The following is an 18,688-nucleotide window of genomic DNA, read 5'->3' as shown; positions in this document are numbered from 1 at the left end:
ATCTTCATATATAACACAAATTGGAATGAAAATACATTTATCAAAATGCTCCAAATACAGAGGAACCACTGGAGCACTAAAAGCTGTGCACTGCATTGTTGGAGGGTGTTTAGAGTGGCACAGAAACAGCAGCATAGACACACCCATTTGCAATCATAAGCAATAAAAAAGGAAAAAAAAAAAAACACACCATACACAACAGCTATTGCTAATTAAACTCAAGAAAATGTTTATCTCATCTTCTGCACTACAAGCAGCTTTCCTGCTTTTTCAACCAAAGAAATTTTCTGATATATCTCTGCTTTGAAGTACCTGCGTATCTTATGGAGGAAACACAGGAATTCAAAGGAAAGAGAATTAGTATGAAACCAACAGAACGACTATCTACAAATTTCTGTTAATGGTATTCCCTTAAGCTGTAACATCCAAATAAACACTTTTGATTTTCAGTCATGATCAATACGCATGGCAAAATAAAAACATATTCCAGAAGCTAACCTGTATTTTTTTTCTTTGACTTTGAAGATAGTTGTGTTTTCTCTTCTCCACGAGTATTCAAAATATAAGATCCTTCCAGAAATGAAGATGAGGCCGGCCTTGCTCACCATCTCAGCTCAGACCCATGGTGCTGCATTGCCCCATTTACCTGCTCCTTTCCCCAGCACAGCTGTTGGTATGCTGCACTTCACCCTTATGCCAATGGACAAGTTAAGTGTCCTCAGGAGGTATTTCAGTATTTTTTTGTGTTTGTTAACATCTAACATTCAGAATTCACGTTGGAAGACTATAAAATTGCATAGGGAGAGTAAATAGTGAAAGGAAGGGGAGTTTAGAGATACCACCTCGGCTTTATATTTTTCTGACCAAAATGAAAACATCATTTCACTTCTGAACTTAATATAACATTAGCAAAGACCAAACTCAGACACAGAAGCAAAATACATAAATAAATATAGCTGCTGCTGTCTTTCTATTTTTTGAGGTAGGTTCTGTCTTCTATGAAGGAAGAGCTTTCCTTCAATAAACTGCAAGGGGTATCTTGTAAGGGGTATGAACATAAAATTTGAATCTTCCCTGTGACTTTCATTTTATTGCAAAAACAGATTTGCATATGATGGGTAAAGCTCCTCTAAAGCCATCTTTGCTGAGCCTTAAGCATCCTACTGTAAATCTACAGCTGTAATTTCAAATTTATTATTATTTCAAAATACTAAATTTTACAACTGAGAATACAGAGAACATTTACGCTGAAGAAACTACTTCCCCACCAAGAGAGAGCTTCCTGCATTATTATTTTTCCTAGACCTTTTCTTTTGTATTGTGGTACCCTGAGAAAACTTGTCAGCATTAAACTTTCTAAAAGAACTTATTCACCTGTTTCCTTAAGAAAAACATAGAAATGGTTCCTCTAAGTGAACAGTTACAATATTCACTCCTTTTTACCTGTACACAAAAGGGAACTTCAAAAGGCTGGAGAAAAATAATTATAGTAATGCAAAATTAAAATTTAAACATTTATTTTTAGCGTATTTTATCCAAATATTACCAAGGAATATGATAAATAAGAGAAGTACATGTGTCCTGCTAATAAAAAAACTCCAGGCACCATTTCTAATCCTAACATCACATCACTATCTTACAACGTCATGGCACTGAAAACCCAAAAGCCTCTCTATTTTCACAGATAACTACAAACAGCTTTGAGCAATTAACATTAATTAACATTACTAATTGAAAGTCTAGACAAGCCAGACCTCTCACTCTAGAATGTTTTTGCTAAACAGCTAATACCTGCCGACTTCAGGCTTGGTGATGGCCCAATAACACTTGACAAATTCTCCTGAATGAAGCACTTAGAGCTTGTTGAAGCTTTGTGTTAACTTTGCACCTGCACAGGGCCCCCAGCCTCCAGGAGGCCATGTGGATCAAGTGCTTCTATGACTGTGGTAAGTCATCTGTATCAGAATCACAGCAGACTCCCTCATAACAAAGTCTCCTTTTTGTTGTTAATTAAGACAGTACCAAAAAAAAAAATAAAATAAAGTTACTTATTCAGTCATGAGGACTGAATGCTCCCAGTAGGTAGTCTTTTCACAATTCAATTTCCCTGATGGGACTCGAAGAGGAAATGAAACAACAAATTGTACTCCTGATGATCTAAGCAGAAGCTGCAATTCCACGGGGAGTCCTGCTAGGTCAATTAGTTCATCATGCTAACAGAATAGCAATCCAGAAACCAGTGTCCCACCAACAAAGGTTTGAAAAAGTGAAGTTCAATGCCCAGTTGTAAGACAGCCTCCAGTAGATATTATTATTAGGTTCAGTAAATGCACATTTACTGAGTATAAAAATAGGGCAGCAACACTAAAAGCTAGGGGGATATTCCTGTCCTGTTAGATTCACTCATGTGAATGCAGTAGAAGCAGTCCACCTTTGTAAGATCTCTAATGAACACTGCCTGTACAAAAGAAGTTCATCTCATCATGTTTCCTTCTTAAACTAGATATTTAAAAGGTGAGTACTTTTAAGCAAGCATTTCTCTGAAAAGTCAAAGTACAATGCTGCACTTGTTTTGTTTGTGTGGTTGTTTATTTTAAAGTGTTTCAATATTCTGAAAACTTAGTGCTATTTCATGGTCTGTGCTAATTGCATGTTACTTTTCTACAAATACAATTAACAGTACTTTTTTCTTAGGATGCCATCCAATAATACTGGAATGTAATAGCCAACATTCAAATTTCATTTTCAAGGCAGTAGTTAAAACAAATATATGCACCTGTGCTAAGTTTTTTCATTTATTTTTTTCATTGTATTTGGAATAAAACCATGATAATTCAACAATAATTTTATAAACGTAATCCATTGTTTTTGATGCCAGAAGAAAACATTTTAAAAGCAAGGATGGTCTAGTAGACTGCTTAAACTCCAAATTTTCACTAAGGGTCCCGTGAACATCACCAAAATATTCAAGCACCCATTTTGTTTTCTTCACCTATAGAATCTGAATTACAAATCTCATTTATACCAACCTTGCAGTGGGACTCTGGGATTAACAATTCTTTTATGTTTGGGAACAGAAAGGACTATATATTCCATGCAGCTGTACTCTTTCCAACTGCATATACTGATGCAAAATAGTTGTTTAACTCAAACAGGTCAAACATAGGGTAGTTAAAGCAGCAAATCATAAACATAAAAGGTTTGACAACAAACTACTCTGTTTTCTTCCACAGAGCCTCTTCAAATATTCCAAGGTTTTTCAAAAATAACAAAAGACTTCTATACTTCTTTTTTAATTATTTTTTTTCACAGTTGTAAACTTAAAAAAAAAAAAAAAAAAAAAAAAAAAAAAGATTACTCTGTTCTAGTTTACTTTACTGCTGTCAGCTACTACAATATTAGACCTTGGTGCTTTATTTACAGAACTCCCCACTGACAAAAGATAGCACTGCATAATGAGTACACAAATGCATTTCAAGAGCACATCTTGAAAGCTGTTTTTGTAAAGCGCCTTCTGGCTGCAATATTTGAATGTACTGTATGCTGAGAGTCAGTAGGGACAACAACACAGATGTGCTTTGTTTGGCTCCTAATGGATTCAATCCCGAAGAGCATTAAAAGGAGAGAGACTGAAGAAAATTTAAGCTTTACCTTTTTATGAAACTCTGATTGTGCACTCTCTTTCTCTCTGGCCATGTGAGTTGAAATAGGACAGAACAATAGTACAGTCTATATATGACAGAATGCATTTTTGTTTCTTTTGAAAGAATGATTAAAGCTAATTTCTAGTTTATTTATTTTTTTTTTTAGATTATTATATTTATTTTTCTGTCTTTAGAAAGAAATTGTATTCAATTTCAATTTAAAAGTATGCACAGAGATTTTTAAGTGAAGGCTATGTGGTGCCTGTTTAGAAATAGCACTTTCCTTGTTTATTAGTCCTATGGAGGTTTCAGAATTTCTGTTTTACTTAATTAGCTTGTTAGTATTTAAAAAGCTGTTATTTACTTGCAGTATCCTGAAATAATTTGAACATTTCCACAGAATAAATATGTGACTTTAAAGAAAGTCACAGAAAATGATGCATCTTAAACTCCACTAGCAGTTAGATAGTTAATGGTAATGCTGTTCTCAGTACAATTGCCGTGTAGAAGATATCAAAGCATCACCTTCAGACCTGAGAGTCTCATTTTACATGGGAAATCTGTATTTTGATCCAAACACCACCAGAATATCACCACACAGATCTGATCAATTACATGGCTGCTCTGATATAAGACTGGAAAGTAGAAAATAAGATAACTTAATGGGAACAACTGCTAATGATCATGCTCCATGAAAAGCTAGGCTCTGTGAAGACATTTGCTGTTCAGCACAACTCTTACCTTGTGAAGAGGAAATTATGCTGACTTCAATCCCTTTGTAGGGTGCTCTAGCAGGAGGACCGGGGACCGGTGTGACAAGATGATGAGCAGAATGTAAAATAGAGCTAGACTACAAGGTTAGTGCATAAACTTACATGTCGTAACAATTTCTTTTACATTTCTAGGCACCATGCTTTGCTGTCAGCTGTACGAAACTGTGTCAGGAGGGACTGAAAATACGAGCCAGTATACGGATCAAGAGAGAGTATGTAAATATAATACAAACATAATAATCACAGTCCTAAGGTTTTCCAGATGCCAGCAAGGAAACAGAAATAATGTCATTGCAACTTGTGTGAAAAGTCTTATTAATAGCAGGTTATACCAATAATTTGTATCAAGATGACAGTTTGGTTTACACATGTAAATACTAATATTCATTCTTTTCTCATACACCACAGTTGAAAGGATGTAAAGAGGTGTAGTAACTTTAGTTTGATTGCATTCATCCTGATAGAATCTATTATTCTCTCTACTAAAAAAAAATAAATAAATATACACCACCACAAATTCTTTTCTTTACTAATCCTCATAAATTTTCTTGCAAGGAGGAGAGATTCCAGGAACCATAGAAAGCCTGCTGTCATTATTGGAGGAACATGCAAGTGTCCTTTACAACTGATGATACTTCCATATGACAGCTGTCAGGGGCACTAATTATTGCCTTACAGTCTTCACATTTGTGTCCCTATTAACAATTATTAGCTCACCGAACTTTGGATGATTGCTTTATTTATATCTACAATGGATTCCACACTCAAAAACTTGGTCTGAGAACCCCTTAAACAAAGGTTTGAAAACATCTCTCTCAAATTTCAGACCATCATTCAGTTGCATTTGGCATCATTTTAAAAGACAGTTAAACCATGCAAGTGGATAGATGCTCTAAATAATGAGATAGTTGTGTGATGTTGGCTACTTAATTAGAAAAAGCTTTAGGTCCTAGATTCTCTTCTGATTAACAAGAAGTGTAATTTCACCTGATTGTGGATTTCAAGTTCACTCTAACTTGCAGAGAAATAGCAATTAAAGAATGCAAACATGATGAATACTATCAATGGACACATATGGAAAATGGGTCTTGCCAAACAGCCTGTTTGATGGACATATAGGTCAGTTGACAAAGCTAACAGCATCAATAAAACTGTGTAACACAGGCATGTGATATTATTTTATGTGATATTATTACCTGGAGCATGAAAGTAATTCTGCAAATACACTTTTTTTTTCTCTCTCTTTTTTTTTTTTTTTTTTTTTTTTTTTTTCTTCTGATTCCAACATTACTAAATACCATGATGGAAAACTGGAAAAGAGAGAACTAAAGTGAGATCTAGAAAGCTGGCTCTGTGGTGACAATACTTCAGATGTTCAAACTGTGCACTTGGCAGTTCAAGAAAATTTAAAAGAAGATAATACACTTGAAACCTGAAGATAGATAACCCATACAAAGCATGGTACATTAACAGAAAAGAATAAATAGAAATTGGAAATGTCTACTGGGAGAAAAGCATTTCAAGCAGTCTTTCATAAAAAATGCTTCCCTTTTTACAAAATTTCCTTTTGAAAACATGTTGGCAACTACTTAGGTTCCCTAAGGTTAAGAACAGTAAGGTTAAGAACAGTACTACCTGATGCTGAAATTTTATGATTCTTGCTTGAAATGTCCAGTAAAATTGTCTTCTATAAACAACCAGCAGCTGACATATAATAAAAAAATTCATTTGACTTCTTCAGAAAAGTAAGCATTATGCCAAAATGTATTATTTGTCATGTTTATTAATTTTTGGAAGAATGAGGCTAGTGGGATTTCACTAGGTGGTCTCAGCTCCTCTCTATTTTCCTGTCTGCTACATGGCCATATCACACAGTGTTCCCATTGTTCACAGAAGTTGTTTCATGCATCAAGAATATTGTGATGGTTCTTGGATGAGTCAGTACATTATACTGATTTACTTTAAGAAACTGAAACGTTGACATAAATGACAGCTTGGAATACAGATATGATCTCATAATATTATAGAACATACAGAACTGTCTTTGTTACTAGGCAGTTTCAAATTACCTGATTATCATGTTATTTATGTTTGCAAAAGAAATCAGATTTGATTTTTTTTACTTTTTTTGTATTTATATTTTCAATTTTGAGTCAAATGTAACCTCAAAAAAATTAGATATGTCAGAGTAGAAGCAAAACCAGCAATTTGTACATAGAACAATGTAAAACCTCAATAATACTATAAATTCTTCAGCTATCAATGAAGCACAGAAACAACTGACTTTCTTTTTTTACTATTTCATTGCAAATAATATGGGCTACAGTATAGGCCACGTCCAAATCCCGTAGTTCTTCCTCATGGCAGTGTTAAACTGGACTTATACAAAGTCTGTCTATTCAATGACAGAAATACACAGTCCCACGAGACAGCCATGTAATTCTGTTCCTTTCAGTCTGAAATCAGCTTTACTATATGGAGTTTCCCTACAAAATAATCAGAATTCTGTTAAAGACTGCAGAAGATGAATATGTTTCAGAAGCATGTACCTTTTGGTCACACTGCCTTCCAGGAGTGGAACCAGAGAATTTACCTAAAACTTTTCACATGATATTTGTAAAGAAGCAGAAGAAGAAGGAAATAAATCTATACTAAGTGCTTGACTTTGATTTTGCTTTAAAAAAGATAGACCAAACATGTTAACACTAAACAACACTAAGTAGTGTTTTAACATAGAAGTGTCAAAATACTTTTAGAATTCAGAACTGTTTGTTGGTGAAGAACTGCTGAACAGAACACTACACTAGTTCTTTTATTCTATGCATAAGTATCCCCTGCAGTGCCATAGCAACTTTTTGATGTATTTTTCAAAAGGTTTTTCAACTCAACCTACCAGGTGGTTTTAGGAACTCAAATTCATGTGCTGAAGCCGTGTGCCAGCAGTTATCAAAGAATGCGTGGCATGCATCCTAATATTCTTACTGTGCGATCAGTCTGTTTCTGTGTTTGTGTGCATATGTATGTGTATTTTCACATTCGTGGTCCAAATCTTGCGACACTGCAAATAAAATAGTGTAGTATTTTACTACATTTGTGTACATAGCAGTGTCTCACTGACTGAAGCTTTTCAAGGAAAAACATGAACTGAATTCATTAGAACAGTTCGAAAAGCCAACTTTCCAGTTTCTACTCTTCTAATAATATATGCTTTCTCCAAAAGAGATATAAAGTTTGGTTTAACGATAAAACAACCCGTTTATATGGTTAAACAGAATAATTGTCTCAGGTTTCCTTTTCCACCACAGGGGGTTTGACTAAGTTAAATATTTATTTACTTCAGGTATGTGATTTATTAAGTAAAGTGCCAGCAGCCATGAATATTTGTGTACAGAAATTACAGGAGGTTCTCTAATGTTGGCTGGCTTTTCTTTCTGTTGAGGAATGGAAAAGGGAGCGAGAAAAAATCCTAAACTGCTCTCCTCCTGCATGGGAAGTGGCTGAAGGATTCCCTCTGCTCTTGCTTTAGATATTCTGTTCTTAAACAGAAGAAAGAAAAGAAAAAAAAGAAAAAAGAAAAAAGAAAAAAAAAAAAAAGCTTGATCTTTTCATTCTTTCTATCTAAAGTAGTCTTTGTAGCAAATGGCTACTGAGTGCTCTTTGTTTAAAAGAAAAAATCCTAGTATTTATTTGAATCGGATGGTCATTACATACAGTCACAGAAGGGTAGTGTGAGAGCCAAACCACTGCTCCATATGAGAAGATGTCTTGAGATATACGGAAAATGGGTCTAACCTGAGCATAGTGAGAATCCCCAAACAGAAATTTCCCCAAATCCAAAACAGAATATACTTATCAGCAAAATTCATATATAGTATAAAACAAGTTATAACATATAGTAAGAGAAACATACATTTAATTAACTAAGCCTTCAGTGTATCCTTATTTATTATATGAAAAACATCATATAGTCCAGCACTCTATTCTTGAGTTCAAGAGGTTACTTTAGCTTTCTTCAATATATTAAATATCTTTTTCAAATAAATGCATTTACTAAACTAAACATTAAAAGAAATCCTGGTCTCTCTATGCTCTCCCATGGGATACAGATCAAGTTACAGACAGTAATTACTATATCCTACTTGTAACGGGTTGCAATATCCAGTTACAGCCAACAATCAAATCTCCTACAACAACTACTCAACTCTGCTCAATTTCAATCTGAATAGGAATGAGGCTGGGGAAAATCTTCATGATGTCACACCAAGGTAGTGCAGGTTGTGAAGATTCTTGCTACTCTACACAGAGTCAAGAAATTGAAAACCTTTGGTTAAATCTCACAATACTGAAACCTGTGGTAGAGCACAGCGCTTCTACAAGAAGCACTTCTGGAGTCTTTCTCCAGCACAAAGGTAAACTCAACTCTTCTGAACTTCTTAGAGAACACAACTCTTAGTGAAGAAAGTTTTAGAGCACTGAGAAATGACCAACACACTGCTAACAAAAGCTCACCCTGCCTTAGCTTCAGCAGTACTCTGTTATGCAGTGATGTATTTGAAAATGACTGTTACACAATTACTGTGTAATACCTGTGTGCTTGCACCTGAAGTTTTAATTGTTGACAACTATGGTTAAGCATCTGGGATTAACATTTACTCCAAGCTCCAAGAGGTGACAGGGCAGAGGGTTCAGAATCCAAACCACTTTCAATAAAACACCTTAAAGTCTACATGTATTTTTCTTTGTAGAGCTACTTTACAAGGTTTTATCAATAAATACAATTTTAGAAAGCTAGTTCTCTGCATTTTAATGCAAGTAGAAGTTTTATTAGAGGTCTTACATTCAGATATATACTACTAGTTAATGTTTACAGAGTTAACGTATCATTTTTGACAAAATATGTGAAAGAGTAAAAATTAAATTCAATACTTAATTTCCAGTCAACAGGTTTGAACAACTACCAGGAAGTGGTTTGAAGGGAGATAGACATAGAACACATGATAGAGAATAAAGCCTATACTTATCAATGTGAAATAACACCTCTCAATCTCATTCACCTGTCAGTTGGACCTTCTGCTCTTTCTGGCAATTGCCAATATGTACTATACCTCTTTCCAAAGTTCTGTTTATCTCTGGGGATTTTATTCCACCACTGTACAATACATTGTAATTCCACACTAATGACAAAAACTTCCTGAAAATTGTTTGCGAGTTGCTGGAGGTACCTGTGACTGACAGGGGAACCCCTACTTTGAGCACATACAGAAATTCTCCTTGCACTATCAATGTTTTTGTTTGTTTGTTTGTTTATGTTTTTGTTTTCTGCCTGTAATCAGCTCATAAAAGCTGAAAATTTGAGGCCATACTTAGTGTAAGAGTTAAGGTTTCTGAATAAATAAAAATATCAGGTACATGAGTGTGCACTCCAGAGCCAGAATGGGTAATTAGACCCCCCAAAATAATCTCCTTTCCAGTGTTCTTATCTGTACACAATCATTGTGGCTTATAAAGCAGCATCAAACAGAAAAATTGAAAAAATCTAATTCAAGCCTTTACTAATACAATTTTTAAGAAAGAAAATGTTAACTATGGTTAGTTGAAAGCACTCCAAAACTTTACAGGGAAATGTAGGGAGAAATACAAAATCAAAATTCGTGTGTAAGATTGCCTGGACTAGTGAGTATCTCAAAGTATTACAGCACATTTGTTTTACAAAACTGCTCAAATAGTATTAAGTCAGAAATGATATTGGTTAATTTCAATTTATAATGGGACAGAAGCAGGAAGATTTTTTCTTAATTTTTAGCAGCAAGTTTATTTGAGAAGTATACAACTATAAACCTATATGCCACAGGCTACAAAAGTGAACTCAATATGAGTCTTCAAGAGGGAGACACCATATAATTAAGCAAGCTTTCTGGAACAGGAATGGACTTTTTGATGTTCCTTCTTCATGAAAGCAATCATATGCCCCACAGTAATTCAGAAATGCAGCTGTATAGTAGCTATGACATTACTGCAGCCTCTCCACTTTACAGTTCCATATAGCTTAACACCAACTGATGGGCACTTCCCCAAGAAACTATTTAGCTTCAATACTACAGGATACTCTGTGGGATGAATGCTTTGAAATAATCCTACAAAAATTAAAAATAACACAAAAGGCAGCACACTTAAACACATCAAACCTGCTGTAAAACTAGAGGTGGAAAATGATGCATCACACTCCTCTTTGCTAATCCATCAACCTATAAATATGCAATACTAATTAACATTCAGACCCAATTAGAAGTGGTTCAAGATCATCTCCTTCCAAATGTATAATACTCTTTACATTGCTCTTTGGGCAGCCTAAAGAACAAAATAGGCAAATTAAATATTCTTATTGTAGAAAGACAGTTGTTGAAAAAACAATCTTTCAATATTTATGTTTCACTATTAAGCCAGAACAGATTGCAGAAATCCACATACGCCTATAACGAAAAGTGTAGTATGCAGAATAATAGTGGCAGAATTATATTCCCCTCTAGTCCAAGAGACAGCAAAAGACCCTAAGATCATTTTTAGACTTGTGCTTATACCAGATTTTTATTTTTATTTTTAAAAAGTCATGCTTACTTGGATTCTCTGTATAGGACAAATTTCATAGCTATGCAGTTTTATTATCAATCTTGAAACCATATTCTTACCTCAATCAACAGAAATATATAGATATGGACTAGATTTACAGCTGTTTATATAGGTTTCCACAGTCACTATCAGTTAAGGTTTTATATCATTAGTGCAAAACCACAGAAAGAGACACATAGGTACACAAAAATAGCTTATCTGTATGTTTACAGAATACTAATAGAGATAGTAATTGTTACACTGGGATCTAATTATTTGCAGGTTTTGTTTAATAATAAACAGAGAGTGAAGTTTCATTCTGGACTTAATCCAGTCTCACTGTGGATTGCCAAAAGGAGACTTTCCCTGCAGTGGCCACCCATGTCCGTCTGTATAACCATCTCCCCTGTGCCAGATCTAGCAAGCCTAGATCTAGCAGATCAGGCTGCTGACCCAGAGAAAATTTAACCATGTTTTCTTTTTGGACTGTCTGTAGATCCAGCTCAGTCTGTGCCGCAGGCTGGGGAAGGGAGAAGAGTACCACCTTTTTGAAGTAAGGTACCTTTAGTTCAGATCTACCACCACAGAAAACTACAGCCCCAGCAGGCCAAATCTCGCCACAGTAAAACATGGAAGTAAATCACACAAACACAGGAACAGCTACAATGATGTGCTATTGCATACGGTGTTAATAACATTATCGACTGAAATGTTGCTCATATACACAGTCATTACAGTGTCATCCTCTCTGCTTCAGGACCACACAAACATACATCCTTCCCTTTCTGACATCTACTCTAAAGCACAATATTCAGTTAATAGGAGTAGAATCAATTCTCCACTGACTGCCTAACTTCATCCAGCTCTTTCCCTGATTATGCCTTAATGCCAGAATAGTTTTTAGCATTTCATTTAATTATTTATTTTCCAGGAGTACCTAAAATATATGCTGTGAACTGTTACTATCAATAAGCTAGAACAAAATACCACATTATCTTCGACCCCTGAGTGTCTGGATTTAAGCCAGTATACTCACGGGGAAGACTTTATGGAATAATCAATATAGGAGTAAAAGACAGCACAGCATCTCCTCCAGAGGAAAAAGAGAGGGCACAGAACAATTTAAAAACCATGCCAATAACAAGAAAGTAAAAACTAAAGTGTAAAAGGAAACCAAAAACACATCCTCTCAACAGAGCTCCCAGTGGGGTTGAAGACAAATCTACAAAGCCTAACTTTTGGTATCCAGCTGAGGTGCAGTAAAAAGCTCACTCCTAGTGCTCCACACTGCCCATCAGCCTCATACAGAACAAACCCAGCTGGTCAAAACAAGCCCAGGGACACCAAATGGGTCCAAGCATCCAGCAGCCTGTAATTTGGTCACTTAACCAGCCTGTTCTGTGGAAGGAGGGATCAGGATATTCCTGACCTAAAAGCAAAATACTGCTTTTGCCCCTCTTGACAAATTGCATAGGAATTAAATTTTCTCTCTCACAAACTGTTCTTAAAAGTGGCTGTTCCCAGCTCTAACTGCTGCCCACACTGATGATGTCTGCACAGGAAGACAATTATGTTACCACTACTACCTTAGATCTCAAAAATAAGTCATGAAGCTACTCATGTCATGTGCACACAAAACAAACTGGCAGAATGACACTAAAGCTTATCAAATTATTCTGATTACAGAAATACACAAAGATGGTAATAGTCATTAAAGCATTCTAAATATACAGAGGATCACACTGCAGTGAAATAACTAACTTAAGAACATTAGGCTTGTTAACACATACTGTAGCAAGCTTATTCTGTTTTGCACTTGCAGAGTTGAAAAAAGGAAAATCGTGATGAGCTGTCAGACCTAACACCACATAGGCACTGGAATATGGCACCAGAAGCCTCATCCGTTCTCTAATTAAGTTGTGACACCATGACATTGATTTTTATGGGCTCAGGATGGGCTCCTGGTAAGAGTTTCTGTCACCAGTGACCCAAATCAGAACACAGTTGTTCTGATTGAAGCAAAAAGCTGATGTCCTCTTCACTAATGCTGAAGTCCTCCACCCCACAGTAATGAATTTTTTTGAGACATCTTCTATTTATATATACATCTACTCTTCAAGGTGTACTCCTCTTGAGAAGTCTCTACAAAGATCAAGAAACTTTCTGTATAATTGATATTATACAATGATAATTTCCCTATGCATTTTTTTTAAATGAAAGTCTTACATACTGAAAATATTCTGCAGTATTTAAACCTACATCAGACATTATTCAAGGAGAACCCAACGCTAAATATAAATGCAACAACAAGACATTGCAGTCCATGTATACTTCAATATAGTTTCCCTACAGTTTAGCTTTCAGTGCATGCAACACCTACACAAGTCTTGTGAACTAGGAAAAAAAACCAACAACTTACTTTTCTGGCCATATGTTTAAATAATTATTACCAATTTTAGTCACTTAAAGATCTAAAGTTCTGAAAAGGTACAATGGAAATACCCAGTACTCAAATGTAATCATCACTCAAATAAGCATTTAACAAACTGTATTTCAATGATTTGAGGTCCCAGTACAATGAACAAACAAAATGACATTATTAACGGAGTTTTTCACAGTTATTTGCTAATTAATCATTGTATTCAGAGATGAAAACTAGTGCCACAGGACATTACCAGAACACTATATCTGATGCATATGCATCATTTTTTTCATAGATTCCATGTGGCAGTGCTACCTTTTCAAATCCTGCTCATGTTTCATATCACTGCACACCAATGCACAACCACAATTGTGCTATTCATTGTACATAGTAAAGGACATAGATAGAGTCTATACAGTAATCTTCTGGTATTTTTTAATATTACAAATTGTAGAAGGAAAAACCCTACTGTGATCATTGAACTGTGTCATGATCTTTCCTAGGAAATCTCTGCAGAGATAAAGATAACACAAACTAACCTTTAGAAATCAGATGAGGGACACAGCTATCATAACAATGGTAGCTGAGTTCAAATGCTCAGTCTGCAGGGAACAGGAGTATAGCATACACCACAAATAATTTTTATTCTTTTCTTTATTTGATTCAAGTGGAAACGGTCTTTTCATGGCTTCATTTGAAAGCCCCATGTTAGAACAAAAAATAAATAAAATAAAATAAAAAATAGATATGTCCAATGGCTTCACTAATCTTTGTATTTTCTGATTTTTCAAAAAGATCAATCAAAAGATAGTTCTAATGCACAACAGGCTTCATGACAGTCAACAGCAACTCAGGAGCAACTTGTCCTGAAGAAACATCACTATGTTGGAGACTTGCAGCTTGCAGCAGAAGCCTTCTACATACTTTGGGAGACCAGACGACACATCAGCATGTGTAGTAGCTCTGTCAGGCTGCTTTTTGAAGCAAATGGGGGAATGGAAAAAGCAGTCAACTGATTCTTATCTCCATAAAGTGTTTTCTCCACAAGCTTATGCCCTGAAAATGCAAGACTATCAGACTGAATATATAAAACTGGCAATCTGAAACATTTTTATATGAAATGCCCAGGGGTGAGGTATTAAGCAACCGTATAAATGTGTACGTTACAGACAGAGAAAATAAGCGTATTTCTAAACATAAATTGTTCTATCTCCACTACTTGACTTTGAGTTTTGTTGTGTATGTGTGCGCCAAATGGAGGCATAGATGATGCAATATGAGAAATAATATTTTGGTATTGAAATAACTTATTTGGCATAAAATGTCAGAAAAAAATATATATATATTATTATGCTGTACATATGCAAAAGTGTCTAATAATTGCAATCTGTTTTTTGTTTACATATGTTACCACAAATTACAAATGTTTCACCTTGTCTTAGCCATGATTATTCTTGTGGTTGTCTCTGATTAAAATCCTAAATCTGTACAAAAACCTGTTTAAATAGCCACTCTAGTATCTTAATATTTTACATTTATTAATATGGAATTTTAGCTTGTAGTGGCGAAGGATGTTTTGTTTGGGTCCATTGGCATATTTATAGGTTCCTAAATATAAGAGGCTTGAGGGTTTTTTCCACAGTGCCAGGAAATTCCTTTGCCAGCAGCAAGAATTGAGTCCTTAATAAATAAATAAAACCTGAATTTGCATTTGGAAATAACTCTCATATTGAAAAAAATGCATTATGGAAGCATGCATTTAGTTTTCAATTTGCTAACTGAAATGCTTCCCCTTCCCAATGTTCTCCTAGTACGGGATATAGATAGACCAAATGTGAGGTGCCTATAATGTGCCTGCCAGTGACTCCTACTGACTCATGAATGACTATCTAAAGGGACCCTCTTTAGAGATGGACAAGAAATTGCTTTCTTGAAGTAAAAAAAAAAAAAAAAAAAAAACAAAAAAAAAAACAGAGAAGTTAGTACAAGTTTCAAGAACCTTTGGCAAGAAGGGGGTGTTTATATAGCACATGTGAATGCCTTCAGGAGAAAAGATAAAGAAAAAACATCTCAAATTATATTCTCCAAGGTCTTTTGATTAAGATTCTCTGTTGTAATTCTGCCCTCTTTCCTGAAATTGTGGTGGCATGGGTTTGAAAATTGTAATAGAAGTCAAAGTGACTTATGAAATGGAGCAGCAAGGGATAAAACAAAATGATGCATGTATTTTCTTAATTTAAGAACTCCCTTGCATCATTATAAAGGAGCTTATAAGTGTTTCACAATGCTCCATAGTGTTTATGAATACATAAATGATATATGTAAGGTAGCAGATGATCTGAGGAGAGCTAAAGCAAAACATGAGGCAGGAAACAACCAAATTGCATCTCATGTTACCATGATGCTGAAGAAGCCTCTTGGCTATCTGAGGCATTCTGCACATTATTAAATTTGAGGATGTTTTGTCAATACAGTTTGTTGATAACATAAAGGCAGTAGATGCTAGGTGAAGAGGACTTGTATTATGTTTTAAACAATTTAACTGCTGTTGCTCTCAGGTGTATTGCAGCTAATGAAATTTTCATGGGTGAAAATGTGGGTGTTTTTTTTTTTTTTCTTTTTTTTTTCCCTTAGGTCAGGCAAGAAGCTCAGCTCCTACAGTAAGAATTGTCTTCATCTCAGAGATGTTGCTATGGCTATGTCAATTCATACAATCTAATGATCTGCTTTTTTTTTTTTTTTTTTTTTTTTTTTTTTTTTTTTTTTCCTGTGGTGAAAGAGTTTTCGATACAAAATTGCTTTTAACTCAAAATGTTATTTTTTGGGGTAGAACTTATCTCTTCTGCCAAACTTTTCATCACATAGTTATAATGTTTTGTAAGGCTGCCAGATTCTCACAAAGATGCAGATCAGACAACCTTCAGACAATTAAGCATTCTTTGAAATATCATTAAATAAATTAACTTTAATTGACTTTGAGATAACTATAGGACCAAGATTCACAAATTATTAGCCAGGTAGTTTCAGGTATCATACACAGACCCTTTTTAATTCTCCTGTTCACTTTTGATCATAATGAAAGAAGTTAATAATTAGTTTTAGTGCCTTTATTAAAAGAGAAGTCTTCCATGTTCATTCTGTGATCCTGAAACACAGCTTCTCAGATTATAAAGACAGAAGGTCCACTCTTCTCATCTCTCACTCCTTTCTCCAGGACTTATTTGCAACCTTAAGGAGAATGCCTCTTCAAGACTGATCTGAAGTGCAAATCCATTTATCCTTTTAAAAATTAGTTCACTTACTGCAATCTACCCAAAAGCAACAGAGATCCTCAGCAAAGTACTAGAAAACTCAGAGACAAGTAGTATGCACTTGCAGATTAAAAAAGCCTACTTTTAGCAGCTCACTGCCATCCCCAGTTATCAATAGAATAAAAACCAAGTTGTGATCGTCACTGTCTTTTTGGTGTTTAATGAAGAGGGTAAGCTGTCCTCAGTTGTGATTTGGTAGGTGGTAGTAACCTTTGGCCACTGTCTAACATTACACATAACTGTTTAAAGCATAGATTCTTACACTTTTGTGATCATTTGCTTCTGAACTGTCAGTGACCTGTAAACACACAATGCCATTTTAGACGTGCAAAACCACTTGCTGTCTCATTCGCTGACTCTATTCTGTGTCTCTGTGAAGCATGAACATTGAGTTTTGCCAGAACAGAAAGATCATCTAGAAAAGAGTGGGATGGGGGAAAGAGGTCATTTTCCCTTTTTGGTTCTTCCCAGACCAGTCTTCAAAAGCAGTAGGAGTCAAAAACTCTGGCAGAGCAAGCTCCTGTGAAATAGACTTCTGGTCTTGTTATAGTGTTAGAAGTGTGAAAGGATTAAATGAACGTGTCTAGCATCTGTAAGCTCTTTATCGACAGCATCGACCTACTCACTGTGAAACAGGTCGATGATGACTAGGTAAAGATATAACAAAAAGTCAATCATCACTCCAAAACCCTCTACCCTCCACAGAATTTCTGTCAAAGGGTTTTGCTACTTAACAGGCATCAATCTCCTAATAAAGCTGTTTTTGAAAATATAAGTAAGTAAATGTAACATACAATGGCCATAAGATAAAACAGAAATGACATCATGGTTAAGGAAAACTGGATTTTGCTGGCGCTACGTATAGAATACAGAACTAAGAGCTGATTAAGTAAATTAATCACTTATGCGACCAAGTGGAACTTCAACTATAGAGCAATAAAAACACATATAAAGGCAAAGGCATTTGGGATATCCACTAATTCAAAAGACTGTTAATCTTCAAACTTGATAGTTAGAATGAACCTCCCCTCTTTAAACCCTAGGGGTTAGATATAGCTCATATGAACTGCTGAAATGAGAAAATGCAAGGCATGTATTAAATATCCCAGAGGCAGCAGTACTTAGTCCCCTAGTAGGCATTCAACCCAGCTCTTTATACCTGAATGCTCCAGTAAGCTCTTTGTGTATGCCATGCTAGATGGCATTTTTACCATGACATCAACAACTATATATCATCCCTCCTTTTCTCTTCCTAGGTGGACTCTCATTTTCTGTACTCAATACAGATTAATCTGTGAGCCCTTTTTTTTTTTTTCTTTTTTTTTTTTTTTTTATTCTCTTCACGAAGTAAAACAAGGAAGTATTAAGGTTGTACACTTTTTCCACATTCCAAAGAGAAAAGTTTAAAACAAAACAAACAAAAAAAACTTTAATACTGAAACTGAAAAACTGAAAAGTTGCCTGTCAGATAAGAAAAAAAAAAATAAAAATCTACAAACAACCACCAACAAATATTTGTAGAGACAAATATGACATCAAAGTTCAATAGGATATTAAATTACAAAAACATGGGTGTGGCAAAGCTAGATTCATCTCACTAAGCTTCTGAAGTCTATAAGGCAGACTTGCACAGGGGAACTAATCTATGCTCCCTTTAGTTAGAGACATTTATAGGATGCAAATAATCAAAACAATTTAAGATTTTCTCTGCATTAAGCAACTCACACCCATTATTCATTTATACCTTTGACTTGTTTTTCTCCAAATTGACTTAAAGGGGGCTTGGATGAATAGCTCTAAATCAGATGTCTTCATTGTGGAGAACAACTCTTTTCCTTCGTCTTCATGGGAGCTTGCCTTTCCAATCCAGCAATGAAATTCATTTGCAAAGCACAAAAACCACTTAGTTATGGAACTTTTCTTCTATTTCAA

General features: G+C 35.1%; 1 protein-coding gene and 1 long non-coding RNA gene across 7 annotated transcripts in view; one reads left to right on the top strand and one right to left on the bottom strand.

The window, feature by feature from the left end:
* Positions 1 to 18,688, bottom strand: part of SLIT2 (slit guidance ligand 2) — a 257,772-nt gene that overhangs the window by 152,302 nt on the left and 86,782 nt on the right. The gene's annotated exons all lie outside the window — the stretch shown is intronic.
* On the top strand, positions 1,800 to 6,438 carry LOC311436574. The gene is made up of 3 exons (XR_014692947.1): positions 1,800 to 1,946; positions 4,550 to 4,629; positions 5,737 to 6,438. It is a non-coding gene; the product is annotated as an uncharacterized lncRNA (long non-coding RNA).

This window comes from Aythya ferina (genome assembly GCF_964211825.1).
Source record: "Aythya ferina genome assembly, chromosome: 4".
In the NCBI taxonomy this organism is placed as follows: domain Eukaryota; kingdom Metazoa; phylum Chordata; class Aves; order Anseriformes; family Anatidae; genus Aythya; species Aythya ferina.
Note: the sequence above shows the minus strand (reverse complement) of the source record. Positions and strands in the feature narration are given on the sequence as shown.